Genomic DNA, 21,796 nt, shown 5'->3' on the forward strand with positions numbered 1-21,796 from the left:
TATCTACAAAATATGCTAGTCATTTGTTACTGCGTGTAAGCCATCACTATGAAGTACACAGAATTTGCCTTTCTCAATCATCTTAACCTTCAAGACTCCTCGCATAAGTCTGTTTTGCATTTCAACGCCCGCTCAGCTACAAACAAACACGACCAGATAGTATGCTTCCTAAGTCAATTCCAATTTTGCTTTGACATCATAATGATATCAGAGACGTGGTATCAAGAAAACTGTAATCCACTCCTCCTTGATGGTTACAATCATTATTTCATAAATAGAGAAAATAGGAGAGGCGATGCTGTGCCAATTTATGCTAAAAAATGTGCGCAGTACACTGTGATACCTGAATTTAGCCTGATCACGAATGAATATGAGATACTGACTTTGAGAGGCAGAGGTGAAGTGATATCTGTTTTATACCGGCCCCCTGATGGGAATATTAACGACTGCTTGAGGTTTTTAGATGTTTTTCTGCAATATGTTTCACTAAACAGCTTCCATCTCATTTGTGCTGGTGACTTCAACATCAATATCCTTGAAGACAATAACAGAACATATGATCTTGTAACTACGCTGCAGTCATCTGGTTTTTCAAACGTCATTACGAGTCCCACAAGAATTACTTCCAGTTGCCCATCTGCCCTTGATCTTCTCATTACAAATATGGAAACCAGTACTTCTGACGCCGGCATTATCACTTCCGATATTAGCGACCACTCTCCGATCTTTATGTTCTACGCCAGTAACACCGGGAAAAATGCATTTCATAATGAGGCCTTCTGTTTCCATCCTTTCTCTGATACGGCACTCGAAGCGTTCAAATATGAGATAAGCTTACATGTCAACCATGACATAATCATGTCAACAAAGCATATTCTCAATTTATTGAAGCCTTCGCGCGTATTTACGCTAAGAATTTCCCTCTAAAAACTAGTAAGCGATCGAAAAAGTATAGAAAACCCTGGATTTCACACGAGCATATCTGCATGATCAGAAAGAAAAACCGCCTTTACCACAGATTTCCGCTCTCAAGGTCAGAAATAGCCTTGAAAGAAATGGCCTTGAAGACTACTAGGAATAAGTTAAATTCTACACTACGACAAGCGAAAATGACCTATTACCAGCAACTGTTCGCAGATGTTTCTAGAAAGCACCCCACTGCTATCTGGAAAATATTAAATAGGGTCTTAAATCGTGGAACCGTTGATGAAGCCCCGAAATTCATATTACACGCCAACGAAAACTTTTCTCGAAAAGAGCTTGCTGACCATTTTAATCATCACTTTGTAAATATAACAGGGCCAATCAGTAATGCCACACACGTGCCCCAAAACACAGTCAATACCAGTAATGTTCCTTTGGGAAGTATTTTCTTCGAACCCACAAATATATCTGAAGTTTTCAGTTCATTTCTGAACCTTAGAAACAGTAGAGCCCTCGACTTTGATAACTTGCAAATCAAGCCAATCAAATATGTCCTTGAATATATTACTCCTGTGCTTGTCCACATATTTAATTTGACAATTACAACACATACATTTCCAGACGCTATGAAAGTAGCCAGAGTATCGGTAATTTACAAAAGCGGCGACAAAAACCTAATGTCTAACTATCGGCCAATTTCAGTGCTTCCCGTCTTTTCGAAAGGACTTGAAAAAATGATTCTTTTCCGCAGAACAAAATTCATAAAAAAATTTCATATTCTTAGCGATGCGCAATTTGGATTCCGAAAGGGTAGATCAACAGAATCAGTGTTATTGGAAATAAAAGAAGAAATTGTACAAAACATTGACCGCAACCAATTTACACTAGGCGTTTTCATTGATTTTAGTAAGGCCTTCGACTGCCTAAACCATAAAATTCTTCTTCTTCTGCCGCCGCGGTGGCTCAGTGGCTATGGTGCTTGGCCAAAAGACGCGGGTTCGATCCCGGCCGCGGCGGCTAGAATTTCTTTGGAGGAGAAATTCTAGAGGCCCGTGTGCTGTGCGATGTCAGTGCACGTTAAAGAACCCCAGGTGGTCGAAATTTCCGGAGCCCTCCACTACGGCGTCTCTCATAGCCTTAGTCGCTTTGGGAGGTTAAACCCCACAAAACCAAAACCACAAAACCATAAAATTCTTCTTGGCAAGTTACATTCATACGGCATTCGTGGAGAACCGCTAATGCTGCTTGAGTCCTACCTGAGTAACAGAAGACAAAGCGTATCCCTAGACAGCCAACAATCTTCCTTATTACCTATTGTCCGCGGCGTGCCGCAGGGAAGTATATTGGGCCCCGTTCTTTTTAACATGTACATTAACGATTTAGTAGAAATTGACAAAACAGTTAAATTTTTCATTTATGCCGACGACAGTAGCTTTCTAATCACCGGCAGTGACCCAAACACACTAGTTGTAAAATGTAATGAAATACTCGGTAAATTATGCATGTGGTCACAGTCTAATTTTCTTAAACTTAATGCCACCAAAACCAAAGCAATATTATTTCGCGCCCGAAATAAGATTTTTAAGATGAACAGCGCACTACAATATCAAGGCCAACCTATCGAACTTGTCGAACAACATAAAATTCTAGGCGTAACGTTTCACAGCGATTTGACCTGGAACAATCATATCGGTCACATCTGTAAGAAACTTTCTGTCGTTGCTGGCGCGCTATCCCGCTGTCGAATGTTACTTCCTGTAAAAGCTAGGCTTCAAGTATATTTTTGCTTATTTTTCTCTCAAATAAACTATTGCAACCTAGTTTGGGCTACCACAACACAAACCAACATAAACAAAATCAGTGTCCTTCAAAAGAAAATTATGCGCCACATAGCAAATATTGATCTTGGCTTGACCACCGCCGATAGTTTTGCTGACTACAATATTATCCGAAATCATCACTTTTATGAGTATCGCGTCTTGAAGTCATTTCTCTTTTCCACAAAAGAGTTCCAATCTTTTTTAAAACGTGTATCTTCATTGACACGCCACGAACACAATGTTGCTACCCGTAACACCGACCCTTGGCTTGTTCCTCATTTTCGCACCAATTATAAATTGCAGTCCATAAAACACAATCTACCTGTTATATTAAATCGCCATAAAGTTATGAATAACTTTTCGCGCAAAAGCTGCACGAATATTTCAGTAAATTGTAATTGCCTTCTTCCTCGCATTTTGTAGTTATATAACTGGGTATAAGTGTCCTCTTTTGTGTGCTTTGTATATATGTATGTACTTTTTATATGTGTATACTCTGTTTAATTTTTGTACTGTATAGTATTTCTCCGTATGTACTGCCTGTCGCTGCTCTGTAAACGTCTCCGGGACTCAGTCAAGGCCCAGTCGGTCCTTTTAGCCCGGAGAACGTTCCAGTGTATAACTGGAGAATAAATTGAATTGAAATTGAATTGCATTGAATTGAATTGTGTGTGTGTGTGCGTGCGTGCGCGCGCGCGTGCGTGCGTGCGTGTGTGTGTGTGTGTGTGTGTGTGTGTGTGTGTGTGTGTGTAATTGGCAGAGCTATGAAAGCAAACGAATAAACACAGTGTAACTGACATAAGGAACTATAATGAGGAAAAAACCAGGCATGCTCAAAAGAACAGATGTAGCCTAAACGCAATGAAGAGGACACTAGGCATAAGAAAAAATAAGATGCATGCGTCAAGAGACAAAGTCAGCAATGCAATTAGGATAATGGATTAGATAGTGAAAGTAGCCGAAGAGTTCTTCACAAATCTAACTGCAGCCAATGTAATCGGGACGTCAATGGGACCGAAAGCAGCGCCCAGCAATACGACATCCTGCCAGTGACAAAAGAGGAAGTAAAGAAAGCCTTACCAGCACTGCAATGAGAGAAAACACGTCTCGGGATCAGGTAACCGTAGATCTGTTGAAGGACGGTAGGGAGATAGTGTTAGAAGAAGTAGCCACCCTGTATGCAAAATACCCTGTGACCTTGAGCGTGCCGGGAGCCTAAACAATGCTAACATCAATTTAAGCCATGAGCATGGGCACGTCATTGACTTGAAAATTTACATACCAATCAGCTTACTGTCCGCTGCCTACAAGGTATTTACTAAGGTAATCGCTAATAGAGTCAGGACAACCTTAGACCTCAAACAACCAAGTAATCAGGCAGGCTTTTTAAAGGCCACTCGGCAGGAGACCATATTCAAGTTATTAATGAGGTGCTAGAGAAATGCGCAGAATATAACCAACCACTATACAGGGGGATTTTCTTTAATCTTTACACATTTTTATTTTAAATACTGTGAGAGACATTTCGGTGCGGCCTGTTGGGCTGTATTGTACAGCTAGGCGGATATAATTTGCCTCATTAGCATCAATGATTAGACGATTAATTTACTTAATAAACATGTTGATTTTTGAAGTAAGAGCAAAAGATTAAACTACGGAATTAATGACCGTAAGCATCGACGGTGAGCTCTATGTTTAAGTTTTCTGAGTCGGAAATCTGGCTCAAAATGTCGAGTTAAATTCTATTTTAAAACTTAATTATAAAACTGCATTGCTGCACGTGGCATCATTGCCGAAATCAAGTTAACTTATTTTACAGTATCAAAAACACGAGATGCGCCCGTATTTGGGGCTTTAAAAGTGTGCGAGACGCCATTTTATAATTATGCAATGCGGGAAAGCCAACTCAAGAAGCTTTAAAATACATAATTTTGATGTTCGATTTTTCGAAGCAGATTGCCGATTCACAAAGTTTAAACAAAGGGGAGCAGGGTGTGTTGCTGGGCAAGCTGGTTGGGTAAGTCATTGGCTATGGTCAGGCAAGTTGTTAAGTGTGCTCCTATCGCTGAACAAAGTCGCTGTGTTACCTAAGGCGTTAATGACCTCTTTCGCTGTAACCCATCCGGAAAAAGGCCTCCCCTTCACAAGACTCTGGCCTATCTCAGGAACAATAATCTCTCCCTTCTAACCGCCGACAAGGAGGTTGGCTTTGTAATTTTGCCCAAAGATGTGTACTTCGCGAAGGCTTTTAGTACGAAAGAATCTCATTTTGTAAAATGTCAAGGCGTATCATCATCGAAAGTTAAAATTGCAGCGAAAAAGTTATACCAACGATTAAACCTTGATAAACACTTCCGCTTGACAAATGATAGCTGTAAGTTGCCCCTCACTACGTTCTTCAGTGCAAAGACGCATAAACCCGAATGCCCACTTCGCGTAATGGTTTCAGAAGCAGACACTTGACAAAAATGTTTTGCAGGGTTTCTGCAAACAAAACTTCTCCTGCTCTCTGTTAATGACTCTCTTCTTGTAAAAAATTCGAAAGACTCCATTCAACTTTCGCAGCAAAATGGGGCCAAGACCTTCCTTTGGTTCTCCATAGATGTGAAAGACCTGCACTCCTCGATTAATCATAATGACCACGTCCAGTGTGTGTAAATGATTGTATTGACCTTCTTAGTGATATTCGTTTTCGAAATGCATGCGATTTTTTTGTGGGTGGCTTTTAGAACTTCTATCTACGTACGTCAAATCCACCTACACCGATTGGAATGGGCATCTATCCAAAAACGAAGCATTTACATAGGCTCCTCTACCGCCCCCATCCTGAGGGACCTGTACCTGGCTATGCATGACAGAGCATTAAATGAGAAATTTAAAAATTTGGCAGTTATTAAAAAATTTAGATATGTTGGATGATGATTACCTTATATTCCTAGACTAATGACCCCTTGTTAGACCTTTTTAGTGAAACCGTGCCGCCCCTGGTTTTGACGCCCGAGGTACCAGAAAATGGCCCCATCCGCGAGTTACAGCTGCTTTTCTCGTCGCAACATGTCTGCTGGATGTTCCAGCATAGGGGCAACAAGCGTGTTCTGCCATACGACTCCGCCCGCTCGAAACATGTAAAGCGAAAAACAGTCCAGTCTTCTTATAACAACGCGCTCACCAAGTCCTGTGAGCAGTTTCAGTTTCAGTTTCAGTTTACTTCCAGAAAAAAAAATTCCGGTGGGACACCTGGGCTAAAAGCTGCTTTTGTCAGCTTGACGAGGCCCAGGGCCCAGCATACAAGGCAGGGCAAGTCATACAGACATTGAAAAACAGCAAAACAGCAAACAGCACTGTCAGGAAACCAGTAATCAAAAGCAGGTGCAGAGACTGCGTCAATCCGGATACCCGCCATTGCTTCTAGTCTCGGTGGCTGAAAAAGTGTTTAAGAAAATGCAATGTACAAAGCCACCCCCTCACCCCCGTCACATGCAAGGGAAAGCAACAAAAGACTCGCCGTTATTCGCTACGTACACCAGGATTCCCACAGCCTCAAAATGATTGCACGGAAAGTAGGAATGAACCTTGTTTCTTCAGCACCTCACCGCCTCTCTAGACTCTGCAGGAGAGTGAACGATTCTGGGGAAAAAGTTCGCGAATGCTCTGTTAGACATCGTGATCCTTTCGTAAGTTGCAGCGCAGGAGTTGTGTATTTAATACCTTTGTATTGTGGCATAGAATACATCGGCCAGACTGGTCGAAGTATTAATAAGAAACTGCTCGAACACTACTCTAATTCTAGCAACTTAGCCGTCCACGTTCGTGACTGCAGTCTTTGTCGCCGGCGCCCTCCTATGTATAAGAAAACAAAAATTTTGGCAAAGAGCAGCAACCAACTCACTCGGGAAATAATTCAGGCCGGTTGCACCAACAAGCAACAAGACGTATGCGTCAGTACGCCCTCAGTATACTTGTTGGAAGAGGAGTTTGCGTTTCTTTACCAGCCACTCTAATTTCTTGGCGCCTTGGTTCCTTACGCGGCTCCTTTTCAATCCCAACCCATTCGCCGTTTCTCTTTACATATTCTGGGGACGCTACTTCTATTCTTTTATTCTAGCTTTTATCCCTCTCTCAGCTTTAACCATCGTTGTTTTTTAGGCCGGTTGTATTGCTAGCCCTCATCGCCCCTTTTTGGCCGCGTTCACTGTTGGCATGCATTGCATCATTTTAGGCCGCGTTTTTGCGGTTGGCTTTCATCGCTTGCTTTTAGGTTGTCAATTCTTCCCCTATTCCAACTATCCTTTCACTTCATTCTCTTCATTTGCGTCTTCATGCCGTCTTCCGAGATTTTAATGTGTTTCGCGTCATTGCCTGTTCCATTTCATTGTTTTTATCTTTTTCTCTGACATCACCGATCCGCACAGGACTTCCGGAGCGTGTAGATTTTTTTACCAAGTGTTATCGTCTTTTCCCCCCTCTCCCCTTCACTGCCGCTCTTTGGTTTTGTGCTCTCAGGGGCGTGCCTGATACCTGGCCGACCAGAATGGATCAATCCCTCGTGTTTATTTTGCTTCGGTGTAGTGCGGATTCAATATGCGCCTGCGCTCTTCCCCTGTTTCTTCTGGATTTATTGCTTTTCGCCTTGATTTGCGCATGTGCCCTGCAATCACTGGCTTCTTGCATACTGTATTAAAACGTGCGGATCGCCCTCCTTCGATATTAAAGTTGACAGTTCAGCGCATTGTGTGTCTCGTCCTTTCTTCATCCCTCGTCTGCCAGCGCTACAATGTTCAGAATTAAAAAAGGGCACACCTTCGGAGCTCAAGCCCATCAATTTCACATTATAACCTTGAAAGACGTCTTGATTTGTGTTTGAATGTGAATAAATGCGAATCGGTTTGGATAGCAATTGATTGCCGATCTACCGGTGATACAGAGGTTATATGCGGCGCTATTTACAGGTCTCCTTCAAATGATCCGTCTGAATTTTGCCGGGCTTTTGAACTAGCACTCCGTAAACTATCACTCGATAATAAAAATGTCTTCATTGTGGGAGATTTTAATATCAATATGCTAGACATGACTAACCCCATCTGCGTCGACTACACGACCTGTTTCTACAGCTATGGTTATGCATATTTAATTAGCACCCCTACGCGTTGTACTGACCATGACTCGCATTGATTACTTGATCATATTCTCTCGAATTTTCCCACTGCTCCTCCGGTTGGCGTGATAGAGTGTGATGTCACTGATCATTTTCCGGTATTTCTTTGCGCACTGTCATCTCGCTGTAGTAACAACATGTCTACAAAGAAGTCAGTTTATGACAGCGGAAAATATTTTGAAGCCATGTCTAATACTGATCTGTCATGCATTTTGGGTCTCTCGAAGCCAGAAGTGGCTGTACATGAGCTATCAAAAATACATCAGCAATCAGTACATGCTCATCGCTGCAATCATCCACGAGAAAATATGTTACCCCCGTTTCCCCATGGATAACTACTGCTCTGTTAAACTCTCTGAAGAAAAAAGAAAACATGTATTAGAAAACTAAATACCAGCCGCTCAATATGCGCCTTAAATTGAGATATAAAAGGTATTTCAGTGTACTCACATCGCTTCTAAAGAAAGCTAAATGATGTTATTATCAAAACCAGTTATCCAGACATACTAACAATTCTATACAAAAATGCAGCTGCTAGACGAATTTTTGAATATTCGTAATTCACCTAATGTTGTTAAATCTATTTTCACGGTGGTGTTATTTTATCTGATCCCGAGGAAATGGCGAATACATTTAGCAATTATTTTTTCAATTCACCTAATTATCCTTTCTCTTAGTTGTGCACAGCTTGTCTTGAGCGCTGCCCTCACTCCTTTTTTCTTACCCCCACGTGTCCAGACGAAGTTCTATCTGTAATTGCTAATTTAAAGACGACCGGCCCCGGCATTGACAATATCCATGAAAAGCATGTGAAAAGTATCCGATCATTGCTTGCACCAGTCCTCAGCCACATCTGCAATCTCTTCTTTAAATCTGGCAGTTATCCCAAGCAACTCGAGATAGCGAAAATAATACCGGTCTTCAAAAAAGGTGATCCAAATCTGCCAAATAATTATCGACCAATTGCAATTCTTCCCTTTTTTGACAAAATTTTAGAAAAACTAATTGAAGTGAGGTTGTCTAGTTATATTGAAAAATTTAACATATTGACAGATAGTCAACACGGCTTTCGGCGCGGACTATCTACAGATACTGCAATATCGTCTCTCATAGATTACGTTAGGCTGGCAATTGATAAAGAATGTTCTCAGGAGCAGTTTACATAGATTTGAGCAAAGCATTTGATTCCATTGATCACTCCATCTTGTTTCACAAATTGGAATATCATGGTATCCCTGGACCTCCCCTATACTCTTGAAGAGCTTTCTCTGTGACCGATAGCATATAGTCTCTATTAATTACTATACATCTAACATAGCTTTAATTAACAAGAGTGTTCCACATGGATTCTTGGCCCTGTATTGTTTTTAGTCTACATTAATGATTTACCATCCTGTTTAAAGAATTGCAATAGTATACTATACGCAGATGTCTCTACCATGATATCATCGCACCAGGACATTAATCAGCTGATACTTAACCTACAGAATGATCTTAATTATCTTGAGCGCTGGTGCCACATTAACCGCCTGTCCATGAACGTCACTAAAACTTATTTTCAGGTTTTCGATCCCCCTCAGAAGCCATTGCCCATCACATCACTTCTATACCTCACTTCTGCTGCTATTTCGTTGCAAGATCGAGTTTCTTTTCTGGGTGCCATCATTGATCCTCACTTAAAATTCCATCATCATGTAGCTGAAACATGCAAGAAAATTTCTTATGGGTTACGCGCACTAATTAAAGCCCGAAGCTATTTCGCAGTCCAAACTTTATTATCTTTTTACTACGCATTCATCCACAGCCACTTCAACTACGGTATCTCATCTTGGGGTAACGCCTATCATATTCATCTCTGGCCTTTAATAAAACTGCAAAAGCAAGCCATGCGCATCATAACCTATACCCCTCGAATGTCACCCTCCCGCATTTTGTTCATAGATTTAAACGTTCTACCTATCTCGACCCTTTATTTTTACAATATTGGTATCCTATTCTTTAAGATTCTTCATCATCATCTCCCGCTAAGCATATTTTCTCCCGGCGCGATCATGAGCAACATCGCCACACGTTTTGCGCTGCGTAATAACTTTTTACTACCTAAGGTCAGAACTAACTACGGGAAACAATGCCTTCATTTTTTATCCATATCATTTTGGAACTCTTTGAACTTAGACATCACACAAACTATAACGCTTTCTTTGTTCAAGGTCAAACTAAAGCTTTTGCTTCTTAATGTGTGATTTTTTTGTTATTGATACTATGTATCGCGGCATCTGTGAGTGTTTTATTGTACATTCTCCTGCATTACATTGTTTGTGTTTAAATATTTCAGTAACACATATTACACTATATACCTATATTTATTCTGTGCGTCGCTAATTAATGTGTCGTGTATTTTGTATTTTGTCGCATATTTAAATTTATTTTGATGGGAGGTCCCGCCCGCGGTTTCGTGCCATGGGACCTCTCGCTGTACACAATTGTAACTTTGATTGAATTCCTCATTAAACTTTCAACTTCAACTTCAACCACTAAATTCGAAAATAATAGTTGGTTTGTTGAGTTTATTTAATTATTTGTTTATACATATGATGTACCTACCGTCCGCCTTGCTGTGCAATCCATCTCAAATGACCGCACCGACGTATCTCTCAGTTTTAATATCTGTAATATCTTTAATATCTGTAAAGACAGAAAAAATCACCCTGTACATTGTCTGAATAGATTGCGCGAAAGAATTTCACTTAGTCGCAACCTCAGCAGTCAAACAGGCATTACGGAATCAGGCTGTGAATGAACTTTAAGTAAAAACACTGGAAGATGTCTATAACGTCTGCACAACCACCATAATTCTCCGTAAAGCCAGCAATATATTTCGAATATGAAGGGTGTCAGGAAGGGAGCCACCATTTCGCCATGCTATTCACCGCCTGTTTACGGGAGGTATTCAGATGCCTGAATCACAAACAGTGGGGGATAAGAGTTAATAAAGAAGGCCTTAATAATCTGCAGTTCGCTGACAGAGAAAGACAAAACATTTATGCATTGCAACTGAATTGGGAATCTTCACGGGTGGAGTCCCTAGTCCTGGACTCCTGCGGCGGCTACGGCAGGTTTCTCCCGTTCGATCATTGAAACATACCTCCGGATTCCCAGCTGGACGCGCTTCCTCCCACTGCTCCGGCGTGCCATTGTGTATCACTAGAACTGCAGGGTTGTGTTGGCTTCCACATGTGGTGTGATATAGTGTGGCTGTCTCTCCGCACCATGGGCATGAGGGCCTGTATGTAGTAGGGTGCATCTTATGTAGGATGAATAAGCACGGATATGTGTTCATTTGACGCTGTCTCCAAGTCACAGCCTGGTGTTTTAGTAAGTTGGCTATGAGGTGGGCGATAGACCCACTTTAGTCCCCTGCGGAGCTCCAGTATGCCGCCGTACGTCTAGGTAAGTGGTTCGAGTCTCAAGGCATCAGCCGTCACTCGATTAGTATGTCAGTGAGCGATGGCAGCCGCTGCGTGGTTCCCGGCCAGGCCAGCGTGTCCCTGTGCCGACATGATGGAACGTTTTTCTTCGCCTGAGCCACCTTGGCTTAGAACGCGTGGAGCTTTCTTGCCATTTCTGCCTCAGGAAATTCCGACAGGCAGTATGCGAGTCCAAGATGGTTACCAGGGATTCGCTTCTTCTGTTGCTTTCGGCTACCGCGAGTGCACTGCTTCAGTAGAGGTACGATCCCTTATGGGGACGCTGGCTAGCTCCTTGTGAGGACTCTCCATTGCCGCTGCCACCATGGCTTTGTGTCTTAGGTAGCTGGCCGCGTCCACGAAAACGGATTTTTTTGCCAGCGATGCGCTTTTCTAACGCCTGAGCCCTTGCCTCCCTCCTGCCTGGGTGCAGTTGTGGGTGCATGCGCTTTGTGATGGGTAGGACTGTGTAGGCCGATCGGATGTCGTCCGGTACCACTTCTGTCTCTTGGATCTTCTTAAGGCTGTGAGGGTGGCCTAGTCGTCTTCCTTGTCCGTGGTCGCATTTAGAAGTCGTTCTTTGAAGGGTTTTTTTATGCTCCATGTATGTATTGGAGACATCAAGGTCCATTAATTTACGCACGGGTGTTCTTAGAGATAGACCTAGCGGCGTCTTATATGCCTTTCGCAGCATCGCCTCTACCTGCCCAGCCTTTTCTCATGTAAGGATTTGGTACGGTAGGCTGTACGTGGCTCTACTGCCGACTAGTGCTTGTTGCAGTCGGATCCTGTCCTCCTCATTGAAACCTCATCTTCCGTTGGCTACTCGGGGGATCATCCTGGTCGTTGAAAGCTTTGCCTTGCCAAGTCACTCAGGCGGTGAATTGAAAAGCATGATCAGTGACAGGCAGAGCAGAACGGTGGGTCTAAAAGTTAACATGCAGAAAACTAAAGCAATGTTGAACAGTCTAGCAAGGGGACAGCAGTTCGCAATTGGTAGCGAGGTGCTGGAATTAGTAAGAGAATATGTCTACTTAGGGCAGGTAGTGACCGCAAATCCAGATCGCGAGAGTGAAATAACTACAAGAATATGAATTCGATGGAGCGCATATGGCAGGTTCTCTCAGATCATGAATAGCAATTTACCAATATACCCCAAGAGAAAAGCATACAACAGCTGTATCTTACCGGTAATCACCGATGGGGGAGAAACATGCAGTCTAGTGAAAAGGATTCCACTTAAAATGAGGACAACGCAGCAACCTATGGAAAGGAAAATGGTAGATGTAACACTAAGGGGCGTTAAGAGGGAAAAGTGAATGAGCGAACGAACGCGGCTTATTGGCATTCTACTCGAAATCAAGAATATGTTGGGACAGGGCATGTAATGAGAAAACAGGGCAGCCGATGTCGTTATGGGTAACTTACTGGAATCCAAGAGAAGGCAAGCGTAGCAGGGGGCGACAGAAGCTAGGTAGGCGGACGAGATTAACAAGTCCGCAGCTGGCAGCTGGCGCAGGGCAGAAGGCTGCAGCTGGCACGGGACAGGTTTAATCGGAGAGCTATGGAAGAGGCCTTTGTTCTCAACCGCCGTAGTCAGTCTGCTGCTGATCATGATGATCCCTCAATACATCAGCTTCCCACACGGTCGCGAGAACAGGCGAGAGGGCGGCGTCCAGATTGCGGCTCACCAAGGCTTGTTCGGCTGCCTGCTAAGCATTATATCCAATTTGCAAATCATATTCGTTCATTCGATAGCCTTTGACCCCCCCCCCATTGCCGTCGTAATCCGTTGTTGCTACCCACCTGCGGGCGCTGATGCCTTGTTTGTGATGCGGCTTCATTTCACGCCCAAGTACAAAATTGCATGTATCGAAGCACACAACTACTTTTTTCGGCGACTTTAACTTAACTTCAATAGTATGGCGTGATCTTGCAAGTAAACAGGCCACTTCGAGTGATTTTTTTAACCCGTGTTGCACCTTTGGTCTGTCAGAACTCCTCAGGTTACCAAGAAAGTAAGACAATCATTTAGTTAGTGTTCCCAACCTCCTGCTCAAAGAGACCCTGTTAACATCCCGCCTTTTATCCTCTTTTCTGGCTTGAACGATACCTCAATTATCCACAGTTATCAAAGTCACTTATCATGCCTTAACAAACTAACGAAAACTGCCACTGTACGAAAATGGTGCCTACCAAAGCTTGAAGGATCACCTGGCTTAGTTTCGCCGCTCTTTTCTTCCAAATTTTTAACATTTGTTTGTTTGTGTCGAATGAAATCGGATTCTGTTCAAAGACAAAATGCGCGAAGTAATACCCGCGTGCACCTCCTCAAAAATTGTCACCATGGCTCAACCGAACATTAAATGGCTTCTTCATAAATGAAAACTTTCTTCCCACAGCAAAATGCTCTAACGACAACAGCGCACAGGCAAAGTACTAAACTGCTGAAAAGAACTTCTTGTCTCTCGCAGCGGAGTCTAAACAATCCTTTTTTTTCAACTCCTCAATTCAGTTTTGGGAAGTCATAAACCCAAACCCTACTCCTCCAATATCACTGCGCAACGAACGCGGTTCACCCATTTTACAGTGTGACGTGTTTTAAAAACATAAATCTGCATTTTCATTTACTTTTTGCGCCGCAGATACGTTTTGACCATAATGAAATTATAGCATTAATTAATTCCCTAACACTGACAATTGTTACCTGACAACTATGGAAACAAATGCGAAATATGTTAACACGTCCACTGCGTCATGGGTAACCGGTGGGTCAAATTGGGATTTCCTGCTGTGCGACACAATTTCTGAGTCCCTGAATGGAGCCAAGGGTACAGCTCAGATTCTTATTTTGCTTCGAATATTGCCTACATATTTTTCTAGCGTTGAGCCCAGTGCGAAAAAAATTTGCAATGCAGCAGTATACGTTGTGATGGCCAGAAATAAAGCATAGTTTGAATTTGAATGGCTGCAGTTTGCATGAGGCACCATGATATCGCAGTCGTTTCTCTCACAATCCCCACACCGGCTCTTCAACACAGCTATGTCTAGAGAAACGCATGAGAAGTAGACGCAACAGCACAGGCTGGTAACAAGGAGTCTATTCTAAAAACGCAGCAATATAGAATGGCATCACAAACCAAAATAATTACGGAAAACCACAGCTGCAAATCACTGACGTGTGTTCATAGATGGCACATAAAGTCAAAAAAGTTACGTCATGCTTGTTCTATGTGAAACTAAATTGGCCTCCCCACGTCAATAACATCCCATCAGAGATCTCGCGGGCTATAGGACTCATTACTCAACTATGGGAACTTTTGCCTCCCTGGTTAAGGGAGCAGCTCTATGATACTCTTCTCTCGAATCCATTGTTCCCTTCTTGTGCGGGGAACAACGAAAAAATGCAGAAAAACTTGGAGATCACTGCGGCGACCCGCGCTGGGGGAATGCAAAGGCATTGGCACCTCTTCGGCGCTATTTTCTGAAGTATATGGAATTGTTTTACGTCTTTACATATATTCTTGTTCGTTTTTGGCGTCATTTTGACGCCTGTGGCTGTTTTGACGTCTTCTCATAATTTCGACACCCATGGCTATTTCGACGTGAAAGTGGGTTTGTGGGCTTTGATTAATTAACTAATTACTCCACACAAACCAAATCTGCCCCGTAGCGCGATTTTTTCATCATCTATCTGATACAAATCAAACTGTTTTCCATATCGCGTTATAGGACGAGAGGAACGTGTGGACAAAATTGCGGACACATTTTGGTGACGCGTAAATAGCCATATAATGCTCTCGCTCCTCTTTTTCAACAAACATCGGCTCTAACTGCTTCAAATGTTATCAAAAACAGATTAGCGCTAACCATTTTTAAACAAATTCAGTTGGATTCTGCTGCCTTCTCCGGCAATAGCTAATAGAATATACCTACAATACGCGATACGAAACATGCACGCAAGAAAAGGTACGCACCAATTACGTCACACAGTACCTGACATATGAAACCTATATCTATAACAATTCCCTGCTGTATTCACCATGCTCAAGGAATGTGTGCCACTTCAATCTTCAAAGGATGTCATGCATTTATTGTAGCTCCAAGACATGTAGTTGGAGCCCTCTAGGGTGCAATTTTTGTATTCTTGAATCAGCGCTTTCACCGTGCTTCTTTTCTGCCTGAGTAGCGTTGTAAGAACTTTGTTCTTTTGTATATGGCCTCGTATTCAGGTTGTGCATTAGCTTCTGGCCGTAGGATTAGCTTTTCGTTTTCTTTTTTGCATTCTTCCATGTTGACATAGCGAGCGCTGCGTGTGCCATGGGCAGAGGGCAGCGGACACTTGCCAGGCAGGTCTCTGCCTTTTCGCCAGCCTACTAGAGATCTCTTCTATGTCATTTAATTAGGTTTTGATTTGATTTGCATGCTTCCGCTGGTATGCGCACCCGCAAGGCTGAGGATCACTCATAATTCTTAGACCCCTGTCTTCTGTTTGAGCCCGGTAACCAAAAAAGCTAAGAAATTGTGAAGGGTTTCCATATCATCAAAAGCATGGGCAGATGAATCTGCAAATGTGCATACCATCAACAGAAGGCAAATTGCATTTTCTTAATTGCACGTAAAGACCTCGTTCTGTTTTGCTCTTTTGCTTTGTATATTTATTTTGGCTTGCGAACTCAGCTTGTGTGTGGCCTATATGATTCAATGTTATCAGAATAAAGGGTTTCTAGCGTCAAATTCACTTGTGTCCATCAGGTCTGTCAGACAAGGACATCAAGGATGAAAACACATCAAATTTCCGAGATCTTTTTTTTAATTTTGCTCCAGACTCCACTCAGCAGAAACGCAGTGGTAATAATTGGCACATTGGTGCAAATTTTGTACTTTATGAAACTTTTAGAGGCTAGGAATCATCACGCCGACAAATAAAGAGATTTAAAAGAACGTCATTTTCGGCTAGAGTGTGAATTATTTGAGACTAAAAGGCAATAGCGCTTCAGCGAGACACACAAGAAAGACTGACGCAGGACATGCGCTCACTTCATCTGAGTTCATTTACTGCCAAGCCAGGAAATATATAGAAAATTGAAAGCATGCGCAAAAAACAGGAAACCAAGGCATCAACAAAACCGCTCAAGGTATGACATATCGGTCTTGAAATGGCGGACGGAAGTATCGCTTGGACAATCTATTCCTCTCTTTTTATGTGGAGCGCCTCCAAAACCTCCCGCACCTTCATATCTCCACTCCTGCCCAGAGTCTTTATCTCCTGAAGTCGTGATTCACACTTCTTGAATTGCTTGCATCTTTTTCCCCAGGCCCATGTTTTGCCGCACGGTTGCAAACGAAGCATTCAGCACAGTGCTGTGAAAGATATGTGCACCTGCTAGTTGTTTCTGCGATCGTGCATGCTCAGCATTGCGATCATTACCGCACCGCCCCGTTTGGCCCACATAGGCTTTTCCGCAGGTCAGTGGTATCTCGTGTACCACACCTGTGCAGCACTTCACGTACTGCTTGCCATGCTTTTTGTTGAAAGAGCTCTTTTTAGCGCTTGCAATTCGCGCGCATAGCTGGGTAAGCTTTTCTGGAGCAGAAAACACGACTGGCACGCCATGTCGCTGCGCCACCTCTTTCACATTGCGCGACCCTTTGCACATAAGGTACCACTTCAGGATTCACGGATTGTTTTCTTTGCTGACACGATTTCTGAACCATGGCGCATTTGATTTTTCCTAGGAGGGCTTCAGCAACTGCGATGATGACCAAGAATGGCAACCCAGCTGAAACCGGCCGATCAACTTGCCTATCAAAACTCTCCTGCATAGCATGGTGACAAGACTTCACGAGAGCTGACTCAAGGCAGAGGCGAGCAATGGCGCGTTGTACAGTTTTTGAATGAGCTGATGTATAAGGCAATAACTCCTTCTGTGCTCGAGGAGAGTATCGCCAACCGACATGATGCTCGCCCAGAGTATTGTTAAGTTATAAAAGCTGTAAACACCCCACATAAAAAGTTTGAGTCACACCAACTCACTCCCCTCTTTATGAATGTTCGCTAAAACTGTGCATACAGCTTCTGTGTAGGTCAAGTGTTTTTCTTTTTAAAAACTAATTGACAATCGTCAACGTACCTAAACAATTCTAGTGCTCCCTTTGCAGTTAAACCTAGTTCTAGGGCGCGGTCAATAAATGCAAGAAAAATGTTAGTCAGCACTGGAGCTACACATGATCCGATGTAAATCCCTTGCCTTTGTCGGTGAAATATGTTCTCAAATGAGACAAACGTCACACTAAGATAAAATTAGAGCAACTTGATAAAATCACTAATCGACACGCCTTAGGAGTTCTGGAACTCAAAAACACCGCTACGTTCTATGACATCCTCTTACGGAAGTGAACAATGCATCGTGGGGCACGGAATGAAAGAAGTCTTCTTTCATTTGAATTTTTTTTAGCAAGAGGATCATGAACACTAAGTGAACTCAGATGCTTCCGTAGGTATTTCCCGAGAGCAATCTGCCACGTACAGACGCCCAAATCTTTAACTGGCGTGCGCGAGCGGCGACTTTTCTGTGCGTCAGCGCCATATGACGGAGCGAAGTTGGAAACAGGATGAGGCTAAGCGCACGCTCACAAAACACGCTCAGCTGGGCATGTCGTCTGCTAGGCTGTTCCTCCTTAAGGACGTCACCCCTTATTATCGCGTTTCGACGAGCAGGCAGTGTGAATAGGCGAATGGTCTTGCTCGCATTTTACGTTCTGAAGAACAGGTCCATCAAGCACGTGAGGAAGGAGCTGGTGGTCAATGATTCCAGTGTAGACCTCGGAGCACAGCCGACCATCAGTGAGGCCCGAGGCCAACCTTTGTAATCACCCCCCCCCCCCACATTCACATATGTTCGGCCCCTTGCCTTGACGTTCTGGACGTAACGGGGATCATACCTCAAGAAAAAGCGTATTTATTCAGAAATAATGAGAGTCGGTAGCAAAATAATAATATTGCATATAATAAAGCAAGCCACGCAACAAAAGACAAATGTCCAATTATTTACCTTTTAGCGACTGGACGGTATACCTTTTGTTTCTGGTTCCACTGAGTGAAGATAGTGTTTTCATCTGCAAATGCCCTTGAGCGAAGGCGAGCCTTTTTGCTCTTGCACTGTCGGAAAGTAAGGGCTTTTGTGCAGCCGTCTTGTTTCTGATCCATGCTTCGTTTAGCCGTTGCCTAATTAATTCGTCTGACACATTAAGGCCGAGGGTAGCCCTTTTTGCACCCGCTGTTATGAAAGCGTTATCACTAGCGCAGGCAGGAATCTGCAAGTCTTCTTCTTCTGCTGTTTTCCTGATGATGTAGCGAGGACCATCTCCGACTCTATCTTCGTCCCGGTAGGCACGTATGATTCTGCCCACTGAAGCCCAGCCACTCCAGTTGCTTTAGCAATCTCCTTCTGCGATGAGCCGCTCGATGACATTCCTATAATTCGGAGTCATGTCGCTTGAGATATGCGTGGTGGCATTTTGACAACTGTTGCGAACTGCCGCGAGCACGGCTGTAGAGCAGCTTCACTTAAGTTTCACAGCGGCCGTTTAGTTTCGCCGCCACGCTGAAGCATAAACCACGCAAAGTGTTGATGAGCGCATTTCATACAGATGAAAAAAGCGCTGGCGTCAGAAAGTAACGAATGAACGACCCATGTTCTCCGGCTTATCGCATGATTGGGCGTGTTCGGCCTATCTTTAAGTTTTCTGTCCTCGCTTGGCTGCTGCAACGCCGTTCTTCGGAACGTAAAATGCGAGCAAATCCATTCGCCTACTCATGCTGCCTGCTCGTCGAAACGCGATAATAAAGGGTGACGTCCTTAAGGAGGAACGGCCTAGCAGACGACAGGCCCAGCTGAGCGTGCTTTGTTAGCCTGCGCTTAGCCTCATCCTGTTCCCAACTTCGCTCTGTCATATGGCGCTAACGCACAGAAATGTCGCCGCTCGAGCACGCCAGTTAAGGATTTGACGATATTAGAAGGCGCCGACCAAAAGAAAGGATGAGATGACGTTTCGGCTCCCCCACGGGAGCCTTGTTCAGAATGAGGCATAACGTAGCTGCGTTGTCCATTTTATACACGCCGCAAGAGCGAACCCAGGCACCTGACGTAGATTGGGGGCAAGTTTCCGTCATTCCGATTAAGCGTATGCGCTGTCGTCTCGATAATCAGCGATTCCAGATAGACGCGTGATATCTTGTCCTTTTCTTTTTCTATCACACGTGCCTCTGCCCAGTCTATGTTGTGTTTGGCGGATAGTGAGTGCTCGGCAAGCGCATTTTGATCTGCGCGCCGGTTTTTGACGTCATTCTTGTGATCACGCAGTCTCCGCTCAAAGTCACCCGACTCGCCAATGTACACAGACGGGCGGTCCGCACATGGGATCGAATAAATAACACCTGGGAACTTCTCCTTCTACAGTTTATCTTTGACGTGCAGAAGCTGACACCTCAGCTTTCGAGCGGGTACATGTGCGGTCTTTACATCGTATGACCGTAATATGCGCGCCAAAGGTTCGCTGATGCCAGGGACATAGGGAATCGCGGCTCGTTTCTGGGTTGCGGGATTTGCCTGCAGCCTGGGACGTTCCAATTGACGCTGTACAGAGTCCATGACGTGTACAGGATAACCACAGGTGGACAAGTCTCGCCGTACAAGTACATCTTCAGCAATCCGGTCCTCCCCTCTGGAACACACCTCTTTTCGTCGGAGGAGCGAAGACACCACGGAACGTTTCTGGCAATCAGGGTGAACGGACTTAAAATGGAGATAACGGCCGGTGTGCGTGGGTTTCCTGTAAACAGTGAAATTTAGACGTGAGGACTGTCTCGAAACCAGAATATCTAAAAACGGGAGATGGCCGTCGATTTCCTCTTCAACGGTGAACTGTATGCTAGGTTCCAAGCTGTTAAGGTGAATAGCAAAGTCATGTAATGCTTCTTTCTTCAGGATGCAAAAACAGTCATCCACGTACCTCAGGAACACCTTCGGGGCAGGCGTGAAGGACGCAAGGGCGCGGCCTTCGATTTCTTCCATGGTCAAGTTGGCGACCGTCACGGAAATTGATGCACCCATGGCGGCTCCATGAATCTGCCTGAACGGGACACCCTCGAAAGTGAAGTACGTGTTTGACAGGCAGAATCTGAGAAGGCGGGTCAACTCATGCACATCTATCGGTGTTCTTTCTGGCAGTGATGGGTCTGATTCAAGGGCGGCTGTGCATACTTCCACGGCAAGGTCAATCGGCACACTCGTGAAGAGTGACTTGACGTCGAATGAAACCATGATTTCTTCGGCGTTGATTTCAAGGTTTTGAACCTTTTCGATGAAGTCATGGGTGTTGCGTAGGTGTGTAGGGCTCCTGCCGACGACAGGAGAGATAACTTTGTGCAGAAACTTGGACAGATTCTGAAGCGGCGAACGCGTGAAATCCACTATGGGGCGCAAAGGGACGTCACGCTTGTGAATTTTTGGTAGGCCGTAGATCGCCGGGGCTGAGCCATTGTGGCACAAGAGGTAGTAGTACAGCGACCTACGCTGCGGGGGCACCATTCGAAAGACATCGGCCAGCAATTTCTGTAGTTCTCTCTGCACCTTGGCCGTCGGATCTCGAGCGAGACGAGCGTAAGTGCTACCGTCCTCCAAGAGGGCCAGCATTTTCTTTTTGTAGTCGCCCTTATCTAGAAGCACAGTGGCATTCCCCTTGTCCGCCGGAAGTATCACAATATCTGGGTTAGTACCGAGGCTTGTAATAGCTTCCTTTTCTTGGCGCGTAAGGGGAGAGATCGATGAATGCAAGCGTAGCTTGGAAAGGACACTCGCCACCCGTGTGCGGGCTTCTTCTCGACGCGACGGTTCAACCTGGTTTAAAACATTCTCTGCAGCACATATAACCTTCCTGGCGTCGGGGGCGGGACCAGTGTTGAAATTCAGGCCCAGGCTCAAGACAGACAATTCCGCCTTGTTCGGCTGGTAGGAGGAAAGGTTCCGCACAAACGCTTTGGGGGCATCCGACGAACTATTTCCCCGGTACAGCCTAAGCCTCTCCAACTTGTTCTCGTGAGCAAGCTCAGCTTGTCGCGAACGAAGGCCAGCTTGGAAGTTTGCATGCAGTTGTATGCTAGTGAATTCATCCGAGCAGTTGACTTCTAACCGTCGTCTTGCGAAAAATACATCATTTTCCAGTTTTCTGATTTTGTCCTTGCATTCCAGGATCCTGGCCTGTAGAAGCTGTCGTTCCGCCTTTGAAACTACGCTCAACCCAAATCTTGTGCAAACCGGCCGATGCAGAAGTAAGGAACGGGGAATCAAACCTTGGGCTTTGCAGTCGAGGTTGAACTTGAGGTGCCCCTTGAATGCTGCGATCCGGGTTGTCAACGAAACATAGTG

The sequence above is a fragment of the Amblyomma mixtum genome, chromosome 10, assembly GCF_055824585.1.
Source record: "Amblyomma mixtum isolate Tamu chromosome 10, ASM5582458v1, whole genome shotgun sequence".
Classification (NCBI taxonomy): Eukaryota; Metazoa; Arthropoda; class Arachnida; order Ixodida; family Ixodidae; genus Amblyomma; species Amblyomma mixtum.